The following is an 11481-nucleotide window of genomic DNA, read 5'->3' as shown; positions in this document are numbered from 1 at the left end:
ACCCACCGGCCGCTTTCTGAAACAAAGCTAAGGAAAACATACAATATACATTCTTCCTTTCGCTTCTTTTCTCTTTCTGGCTAACGGGAAAGCCATAATTCAGTTATAAGAACTGTTCCATGAGACGTGGTCTCTGAAACAAAAAGTCATATCTGTAGGTTACATGATTGGCAGTCATCAGCGATATACCAGCTTTATAAAAAAGCATGCAGAATTTCTCTTTGCTATTTTATCTCTAGGAATTAAAAAGCTCAACTGTTGGGACATATCACTTTATACTAGTTTACAAATTTTCAGGTTTCTGTATATTAATTCCTGTTACTTTTTTTTAGTTCTTTTTTTGTTGTTGTTTTTTTTGTTTTTTTTAAGGTTTGTGTGAGGATAAACAACAGAAAAAAAAAAGAGGGAAGTACTTTATGTCCTTGGGAAATGAATGGACAGCTGAAATTGCAGGTAGACAACAATGTCAATGACCTATGATAGGCAGCTTTCACACTCCGAGGTACCTGTGCAGGCTAAGTCATACTTGGACAGTTTAAACGTAGCTGCAGGTGTAGGGACAGAGGTAAAAAAAATATAATCCTTGCCTCTTAGAAAGACCTCTAAAAACAAGATGAAAGGGATGCCATTACTAATGCTTAGACTTTCAAGCCTAACGTCACCCTCTACCCTATGACACAGAGTGGTAAATCCAATGTCTAAAAAAGAAGATGCTAAGAGTATTATAGGTAGGAGATCCCTCAATACTAAACCATGACTTCCTGCTGAGGACACTGCCACTATATTAAAACCTCCAGAGATTCAGCATGGAAATAGTTTCCTTCACCATCTTTCTTTTCTGTGCTTTTACAAGGCGCATTTCTCATACACACACACACACACACACACACACACACATTTTTTAAATTTAAGTATTTTTCAGTTTTCTGTAGTAACTTTATCTTCATGCCAGATAATACCTGGGGGCCAACTCAAGTTTCTTAACTGTTTAATCAGGGGAAAAATACGAAAAAATGAGTGTGGACATGTAGTATACATTTTTTTTTTTAAAGAGCATTGCTTTTATTTCAATGTTAATACTATAAAAAGCAAATCTAGTCCTAGCTGCTTTTTCTTTGTGGGTAGAGCATCGGCTGGCAGAAGGGTTCCAGATTTGATTCTGATCAGGGGCACATGCCAGTAGGGGGCATGCAGGAGGCAGCGATCGGTGATTCTCTTGATTCTCTCTCATCATTGCTGTTTCTATCTCTCTCTCCCTCTCCCATTCTCTCTGAAATCTCTCTCTCTCTCTCTCTCTCTCTCTCTCTCTCTCTCTCTATATATATATATATATATATATATATATATATTGTTTTTTTTAAATAAACAAAACCAAATCTGCCTTATCCTTTATTTTCTCTAATATCAAAAATTTGACAAAGAACTATTATTTAACTGAGTGCCCATCTAATTTTAACAGAGAGGGTAGGGATGAAAGAAAGATAAACATGTGTGGTCAAAATTACACAACTGTATTTAATGCCTAAATGACATAATATTAGAGAGGGAGATATAGGCATTTGAAAAGTTCTGATGCTTCGTTTCCCTAAGACCAGTGAGAGCGATTGCTTGAATATGTTAAAACATTCTCCCCTGCTTGGTCCTCTGACACTTGCTAAATGGACACAGAGAGGGTCTCTGAGGAGCGTTAGGAGTGTGACTCTGTGCCTGGGCACCAGGCCCGTGGATTAAGTCAGGCTAATTTAGACCAAATGATCTAACCAACACAATGAGTACCAGAGCTCTCAAACAGGTGGCCGAGGGGAACTGCCCTCCACATGTGCATTTTATAAACCTGAATGAGCTCCCAACGTTTAAAAATCAAGGGACTACACCCACATGTCCAGATTTCCCACTTCCCTTAAAATATCAGAAGATCACAACCCTGAGCTCATATTCCCACAACAGCCACAGTGGCTGGGGCTGCACTCTCCCCCACCCCCATTTGTAGTGGCCCCACCACTCAGAACCATCTCCACCCGTCCTGTGACCTGGCTGCCAAGGCAGGGATTGGGATTTGGGCCCTGCTAGGCAAGGCTCTGAATTCCGATTTGGGTCTGAATTCTGGCTTATCACTTAGTAGGAGTGTATTTACCATGTGAGTGCAACTTAAACTCTCTTTCTCATCTGCTAAAAAAGATGTAACACTATCTCCTACATAGGTCTCAGCAAGGATTAAAAAGCACAAAACATAGCAAGAACTTAGCAGAGTATGTGGCATACGGGGCTGAATAAATGGTGGTAGATGTTGTTGTCATCATTATTATCATCATCATCAAATGACAAAGTGGCCAAGAAATACTTGAGAAGATGTTGATTTCCATCCAAGTCAGAAAGGTTTCTGAAAGCACTATTTCTAGTCCCCAAAAGGTGTGGCTCAGTTGGTTGAGCGTCATCCTAAGCACCAAGAGGTCGCCGGTTTGACTCCCTATCAGGGCCCATAACCGGCTTGTGGGCTTGATCCCCAGTGAGATCAATCAATGTCTATCTCTTCTTCTCTTCTCTTCTCTCTCTCTCTCTCTCTCTCTCCCTCCCTCCCTTCCTCCCCCTCTCTCTCTCTCTCTCTTCCTCTCTCTCTCCCTCTCCCCTCTCTCCCTCTCCCTCTCCCTTCCCCTCTACCTAAAAAAAAAGAAATCAATAAAAACATTTAAAAAAGGAATACAAGTTTTATTAACCTACTAAATGTTATTTAAACTGTGAGGAAGAATTAATTACGACAATTAGCATCCAGATTTAATAAATGGAGGGCTGTAAAATGTGTGTTCTTCACTGTAAAGGCTTTGGAATTTGCAAGCTGCAGTAACTGCTATCTCTGTAAGAACTGTAATTCATTGGGAACTTTCACAGTTCAATTACAGAAGGAATATAGGGAAGAAAAATTATACCCAGCCTTCTCTTCATAATTTTAATGCAATCTTGGTGAACTGAAACCGGTAAAAAAAATTCTCGTCAACTTATATTCATAATCTGAGCCAGAAAAAACTAGATGAGAAGTTAAGTCCAATTATTTATGGCATGCTGGCAAAAGCCCATGGTAGGACCCTAATGAATTTTTAGGGAGGTTGGGGAAGGAGGAGGGGAAAAAGTCCATGGAAACCTGTCTCATAAATTCTCTTGAAATGGCATATTTAAGGCCATCAGAGGGTATTAACAGCACCTGGCTGAACACTCTGTGTTCTGATGATAAGTACACTGTGCTGTAAAGCCCTAACAGTTTCTCCAGTGTTGACTTTGGCTACCACGTATATAAAAATGGGTATGAACAAAGGCTAAGTTATGAGCCTTATAAGCATTTTACTTCAAGTCCATGTTAGCAAAGTGCCGTCTATCCCTTATACAACAGCCATGCAAAGTTATAAAAACAGGTATTTTTTTTTTAAGTAAAAAAAAGTGTTTTTCTAAAACTAATAATTTTGTAAATTAAATAACCACAAATGACCAAAACAAACCTTGGAAGGTTCATTTTGTAGAGGAAAAAATGAAAAAATTTTGAGATGGAAATGCATCCTGGAGAATGTACCTGTTCTACACTTCTGGATCCTAGGCTATCCTGTCTTTCAACACAAGCTGTGCTTCACTCAGAAAAGCGAATGGAACCACGAACACACCAATGTCCAACGGCCCCAGTGGAGCTTCAGCAGCAGCACCATGGCCACTCAGGCCGAATCGCTTCACCTCTCCACACTGTTTGGAGTTGATGCCCATTGGCCTGATCCTCCTCTGACCTCAAGAAAGTCAGACCCAGACAAAGGGGTTCTGAGAGCGTATCATTCACCCAATGATCCCACAGAGAAGCGACCCTCCTGCAACTACTTCCTGTGTAGAACTCTGTATCTCACAGACACTGAATCCTCAAAAGGCCTGCACTGAGATTAAACTCATTCTGAAGGAATCCTGAATGCTTCCTCAGCCCCACTCATTGCTCCTTCTCAGACTCCTTTATTGTCCTCCTCCCACCCCCGTCTCCCCAAGCTCTCAGTGTTGGAAGGCCCCAGGGCTTGGCACTCAGCATTTTCTCCTGTCTCTCCATTCTTTTTTTTTTTTTTCCATCACCACTGCTTAAATTCCATTATACACCAACCACTCCCAAATATGTCATCACCTTTCGAACTGCCCCAATATATCTAACTGCCAGTTCAGCAATGATTCTAGACATTCTGTCAGCCATTTGAAAAGGTACGGCGCACGTGGGACAGATAACCACCAAGAACACTACACTGCTGTTGAAGGCAAAATGATGGAGACGGTAAAAAGATCCGTGGTTGCCGGAAGCTTGGGGAGCGGGAGGGATGAACAGATGACATATGCACAGTGAGTACACAGAGAATACGCAGAGGAGTGTTAGGGCAATGGAACTATTCTGCATGCCACTAACATGGTGGCTACATGTCATTACACATCTGTCAAAGCACACAGAGTGTACAATGCCAAGAGTGAACCGGAATGTAAACTAGGACTTCAGGTGACAATGATGGGTCAATGTAGGTTGATTCATTGCAACAAATGTAACACTCAATGGGGATGCTGATAGTGAGAGGGGTTGTGCTGATTGGAGGTCAAGAAGTATATGGGAAATATCCATACACTAGTGGTCCAATGCACATGATTTGTGCAAGAATGGGCCTTCCTTCCCAGGGCTGCTTGCATCGCCTTTGCTCTGGCCCAGAGTTGCCTTTCAGTCTTTGCTCTGGCCTGGAGCTGCCTTTCCACCTTCCCACACTGCCCAGAGGCCTGCAGTGGTTGGGGTGGTGCAGAACACCTGTATCATTGCCATAGTGACAACACAAGCATCTCGTCCACAGCCACTCAGCCCCTGTGTATGCAAATTAACCCACCATCTTTTTGGGGTTAATTTGCATACTAACTCCTGATTGGCTGGTGGGCGTCGTGAAGGTATGGTCAATTTGCATCTTTCTCTTTTTTTAGTGTAGGTGACACTCATTTTTGCTGTGACATAAAACTGCTCTAAATCTACATATGTTTTTTAAAAAAACTCACCTGTGAATGAACATAATGGAGGAGGACACTTCAAAGTGTATTGCTCAATTAAGGCCATAAGAGGGTATTAACAGCACCTGGCTGAACACACTGTATTCTGATGATAAGTTCCTCTACATCAGTGAGTATTAACAGCATCCCAACTAGAAAGACAAATAATGCTTTTCCAAAAGATCTCCAGGAGAAAGGAGGGTCCTGATCATGCTTCAGGAGCAGTGACATCAGTTACCAGTCTATACCTGCTTCCATCCAATGGAGTCCACAGGCACGCTGACTCTTTCAGTGGGTTAAAGTTTTAAGATAAGTTTCATGGAAACTTTCTTAACAAAACCCTGATCTTGTAGAGTCTCTGTAGTAGTGTTTCCCACAAGTTTTCACTAGAGGAAGAACTAACCAGTGGGAAAGACATAACCTGGACACCATGCTACTCTTTTTCATAAAGTAGGAAATGAAATGAGTGAACAGCACACAGCTTCATGCCACATCTGAATACTTAACCTGTTCCTCTTCATTTCCAAAACGAGGAGGAGAGATTTTTCAACTTGGGCCTTGAAGAGAAAAAAAATCAGTCACCCTAACTCATATTTTCAGAAGTAACTACTGATTAGATAATTAGCTGATAGAAACTAAGAATCATTCTCACAACTGGCAGACATCACCATGTAATTTATCCTCCAAATTGGGATGCCTTTTGAGAGTGAAAAGGTCCTCCGTTATTTCGTTACTGGGAAAAATTTCCCCTTTACATCTAATTAAAATCAATCCTGCTGTACCTAGAGGTAGAATAAGAAGAAATAAATCCAAACAGAGCTAGCAAGGAATTTTGCATTTATTGTTGATTCTCATTATTTATGGTAGTTATCCTACATAATAAAAGCTTAATATGCAAATTGACTGAACTGTGGAAGGACTGGTGGAATGACCAGTCGCTATGACGCACACTGACCACTAGGGGGTAGATGCTCAATGCAGGAGCTGCCCCCAGCCTGCAGGCCCCAGGCCAGCCAACGCGGGTGCCAGTGGGGGCCTCTAATTACCCTGCCGGTCACCCTACAGAAGGAGGCGACCAGCAGCTGCAACAGCGGGACAGGCAAGTGGGTGGCACCAGGCTGGCCAAAATGGGTGCCAGCAGGGGCCTCCAATTGCCCTGCCGGTCACCCCATATATTGGCCCTGATTGCCAGCCAGGCCTAGGGATCCTACCCATGCATGAATTTCGTGCACCGGGCCGCTCATGTTTTATAAAGTTACTAGAGGCCTGGTGCAAGAATTCATGCATCACTGGGGTCCCTTGGTCTGGCCTGAAGAATCAGGCTGAAACCGGCTCCCCTAAGAGGTCCCAGATTGTGAGAGAGTGCAGGCCAAGCTAAAGGACACCACTCGTGCACAATCAGCCAGAGAGGGACATGGGAGGTTAAGTTCCATGACAGAGGAAATATGCAAAATAGCTTGCTGGGGAAAGCCCCTTGGTAATCAGTGAACATCATAGCAACTGTCCCCTGGTGATCATAGCAAGTGGTTGAGCAGCCTTAGCATATCATTAACATATTATGCTTTGATTGGTTGAATGGATGACCAGACAACCAACACTTAGCACATTAGGCTTTTATTATATAGGATTGTTCTGGATACTGAACCATTGCTCATAGTGGAAACACAGGGTTAGGCTCCTACAAGCCTTTGATCACAGCATTTTCATCAATGGATCAATGCATAACCTTGTTTTATGTGTGGTATTTGTTAGTTTGTTTTTTTAAATCTATAGGTGACACTGACTTAAAATTTGTTTTTATTGACCTTTACAGAGAGAAGAAGTGAGAGGGATAGAAAGATAGAAACATTGATGAGAGAAACATCATCGATTGGCTGTATCCTGTGCTCACCTCCTACAGGGGACCAAGCCTAAAACCTGAACATGTGCCCTGACCTGGATCCAACCATGACCTCTTGGTTCATGGGTCAACCCTCAACCACTGGGCCACATTGGCCAGGCTATATGTGTTTTTGTTTACAGAAATTTTATTTAATACTATGGTTGATTCCTTAGCATTGAACTCATGGCCAACAGCACTGTAATTGCGGCCTGACCAAACCTTATCTAACACACACATTTTCTCCATGAGGCACATCACAGCCTTCCTGCTCTTAGAAACTCAAGACAGCATTTCAGTGCTATGCTTGGGGACCATTTTGAATAGCAAAATCACCACCAGGAAAATAAAAAAATCCACAAAAATGTGGCATTAAATAGAATGCACGTCTGAATGCAAAAGCATAACAAGTATTGATTTATGGATTATAAATACATTTTAGTGTTAGGAAAATTCACAAATACAGAATGCACAGATTAGGAATAGTGACATCGTATGTCACTCACAAAGGTGTCCAGTCCTGCAGCCAAAGAACAGAGTCTTCAACATCTGAGTGCAGGTCCCCACTCAGACACTCGCTGGGCGGAGAGCCACAACTTATCTTACCTCCCTTTGAGCTTTCCTTTCTCATTTATAAAGTAATAATGCCCAAAACCTTCTCTTCTTTGAGTCAAATAATAGTAATTCCAGTAACGTTTCATCCTGAGTTTTGTTTTCCATTGCTAATCATTGTTCATTACAGTCTTTTCAGAGCAGTGGTTCTCAACCTTTCTAATGCCGGGACCTTTTAATACAGTTCCTCATGTTGTGGTGACCCCCAACCATAAAATTATTTTCGTTGCTACTTCATAACTGTAATTGTGAAAGGGGTCCCGACCCACAGGTTGAGAACCACTGCTGTAGAGCCCAAGACCATGGGGAAAACACAGATATTTACGTTACGATTCATGGCAGTAGCAAAATTAGTTATAAAGTTGCAACGAAAATAATTTTATGGTTGGGGGTCACCACAACATGAGGAACTGTATTAAAGGGTCACAGCATTAGAAAGGTTGAGAATCAGTGCTTTAGAGCAAACATGTCAAACTCCGGGCCCATGAGCTGTATGCCTCATTTATTTGGCCCGTGTTAGCCTTTGAGTTTGACATGCTTGCTTTAGAGTGAAGTTACCATAGTTCTTAGATGCGACTGTGTCAGACAAAATATAGCAACCTGGTTCCCATCTCACTGCAGCAAATCAGTGATCTGTGGGCACACTTACTCTTCTCAGGATCTTAAATGTTTACTCCCATGACAGAGAAAAGATGCAGAATAGTGTATATTAGCATGCTACTTTCTTAAAAAGGTAGGAAAATAAGAAACCATTTGTGCTGGCCTGTATTTGCATAAGGAGATTCCAGAAGGAGAAACAAGACATCTAATATATTAACGGAAGGTGAGGGGGATAGGAGGGTGAGCAGGACATCTCACAGTGTAAGTGTATGCCCTCTGACAGTGTTTGCACATTTAAGTCATATAAATATATAACTCACTATTGTCTTTTCCCTAAGCTAGATAGTATCCAAATCCCAGGACTTATAAATAATTCAGAGGCAAGGAAATCGAAGAATTATGCATTCAAACTAGAAGAATGTTTAGCATTTTGAACCATGACATAATCCAAGCTGTTATTCTTTAAATAAAGATCTCTGTATTATAAATTATCATTTCATTACATTGCAGAAATGTTGGTTTATTAAGCTCAATTCCATCCATCCCAGTTGCTCCTTTAATGAAGTTACTTGAAATTATAAAATAACAACATATGACTACTATGGTAGTTCTGTATGTAGTGAGAGACTAGACCGAACTATATTTGAATTAAAACATCTATTAAAGACCCCTAATCCTATGAGATTAATCTGAAGAGAGAGCATCTGAGGAAAGTAGGGGAAGTAAGGGTTAGTGGAAGGTCACTTCCCTAGTTCTCCTGTTTCACGGAGAACCCAGTAAGTCAGGCACCTGTTGAGTGTATGTCTACCAAGGATCTTGCATCTCATGTTCACTGTTATATTTCCAATGTCTGCTACACAGTAGCTGCTGTATACCTTATGCTGCAAAAAAAAAACCCAAAAAACCAAACCAACTCAACCACAATAATTTATCAAAAAATAAGATTCAAGAAAAATCTCATATTCAGAGCAATGACTATCTCCCCGAGAAAAAAGATTTCATAATTCACGTAAAACTACTTATTTAAAGTTCCTGAATTACAAAATATTATGTAGAAGAATCCTTGGCTCATTTGAGGAGTATTGGAAAGAAAAAAAAAAAAAGGTTTTTTTTTTTTTTTTTTTTTTAGGATATTTAGTGTTGCCCTAACCGGTTTGGCTCAATGGATAGAGCAAACTGAAAGGTCCCAGTTTCGATTCCGGTCAAGGGCACATGCCCAGTTTATGGGCTCGATCACCAGTTGGGGACTTGCAGGAGGCAGCCGATCCATGATTCTCTCTCATCATGGATGATTCTATCTCTCTCTCCCTCTTCCTTCCTCTCTGAAATCAATAAACATATATTAAAAAAAAAAAAAAAAAAAGATTGCCAGTGTTATTCTTCATTTAAGACTCTGGCTCTTTGCAGAGTAAAGGAAAAATAACTAGTTATGGTGCATGACAATGGCATGGTAGGTGACTGGATTTAAACCACCATACTGTGTATGCAGAGCACACTGCAAACCAGCTGTACTGGGGCCCATCACACTGCATAGCCTTTGACAGAGTTGGAAATTTTCACCATGCCTATGTATTATTTTGGGCGGTGGTGGGCGGGACTTCTCGCCCACTGTTTCTTGGCCCCAAGCCCAGCCCGGTGGCCTGCTCCAGATGAACCCACAGCGGGCCGCGCCCTGACAGGGATGCACACAGCTCACCCGGGAAGCAGCAGGCATTTCACATGGACCGGAGCGGGGTTCCTGGACACGGCCCACGTTCACCCTGTCGAACACGGCCTGCAACTCAATCCCAGGCTTGTTAAAAGAAACGCATCCACTGCGATTATTAAAATGTTACAGCACGTTTTCCTCCAACATGGTGTTCACTGTTCCCGGGGGAAAGGAGAAGTCAGCTCTGCCTCCGGAGCCCTTGGCCCAGCTGGTTTTCATAGCCGAGATGTTCACGCTCAGAAAACCACTTTCACATATTAGCCTGCCATTAGTAGGTTATTCACATCTCTACTGGAGCCAATCTTTCTCATATTAAAAAATAAAATCCTGGCAATGTGTTTTTCATTTTTCGTACCATTCCTAAAGGGTTCTTGCCACATCCAGGCCCTAATGGAAGTCAGACTCTGCACCTAAGGTATCGCTTGCTTGGAAAGCCCACCCTCTGTGAGACCAACTTCCAGAGTTCATATACCAGGGGGAGAATGTCTAGAAAAAGCACTGGTGGGAATCAGTAATTCTCCTGCGAGCGCTGGTGATAGCTTCACCGCAGGCACGGACCTCAGCGCCCTGGGGTTTAGATTCTGTGGTTATTCTGATCCAGGTCAGCTCGTGGAAAGCTCACTTAGCTGCTGATGTGCAGGGGAATGAAGCCATCTGCCTAAGACGAGACGCGATTCCTTGCTCCAGCCTCAGGACAGAGAAATGCGAACAATAAAAACGAGTTTTCAAGTTAGGAATTAGCTCATACCAGGAAAGTCTGCGATAAAACAGGCCAACGCAAACCAACGTTTCTCCAGTTGGAACAGCCGAGTTTCCAAGTAGAAGGTGCTTTAAAGAGCCCAGAAGAACGTGTTAGTGTACACCGTGACGGGGAAGAGTGTTTGGAGTCTAAATAATGACACATTTCCCCCTCTAATTTGGAAAGCATACTTAGCAAGCAAAAAGCAAAAAAGTCAACTAGTGTGCACTTCTCAGCAATGTCTACAAAAGGATATCTTGATCTCTGAGTTTATTAATAAGTTGGTGAGATGATATTCTGATATTCTAGATTAATAAAATTGCACTCCTATCACAAAAGCTGTTTTGTGGACGTAAACAGGATACTGCCCAGGAAGACTGAAAAAGAAAAAGGATTAAAGGGCTAAGCAAAGGTTCACACAGGAGGCATTTGATTAGAGTGACTCCATGGGCGGCAGGAACACAGGCAAGGGAACCAAACTCTTCGCCCCTATAGAACCTGTTTCAAAACCCATAAAATGTGAATTTTCAAATAACTCTACCAGATATCTAAAATGAAAAAAACGATGGCCAAATGTGTTATATAAAATTTTTTAAAAGCCCTCTTAAACATCTTCAAGTTAATGCTACGCTAGCGAAATCCAAGAGAATAATTTCGTGGCTTAATCATTCCTGCTGTCTTTTCAATGGAATGGACTCAAGCAAGATTTCCACTTGAGAAAATGGCTATCCACTTTATATGTTTTCTTGGAAAACATCTTCTTCCTGGCAGATTTTTCAAAGATATCTACGTGCACGCACAAATGCAAACGAAAATGTGTCTAACGGAGGAGTGTTGGGCACTGAATCTACACAAGAAGCAGGAGGAGAAGAAGTGGGTGTTACATGACAAGGCGACCTCGGCGACAAGCACAAA

At 41.9% G+C, this 11481-nt stretch overlaps 1 protein-coding gene across 4 annotated transcripts in view; it reads right to left on the bottom strand.

The window, feature by feature from the left end:
• ARHGEF26 (Rho guanine nucleotide exchange factor 26) overlaps positions 1-11481 on the bottom strand; it is a 112391-nt gene that overhangs the window by 57934 nt on the left and 42976 nt on the right. The window lies entirely within an intron of this gene.

The sequence above is a fragment of the Pipistrellus kuhlii genome, unplaced genomic scaffold (genome assembly GCF_014108245.1).
Source record: "Pipistrellus kuhlii isolate mPipKuh1 unplaced genomic scaffold, mPipKuh1.p scaffold_m20_p_2, whole genome shotgun sequence".
In the NCBI taxonomy this organism is placed as follows: Eukaryota; Metazoa; Chordata; class Mammalia; order Chiroptera; family Vespertilionidae; genus Pipistrellus; species Pipistrellus kuhlii.
The sequence above is the reverse complement of the archived record's forward strand: the minus strand, read 5'-3'. Positions and strand labels throughout refer to the sequence as shown.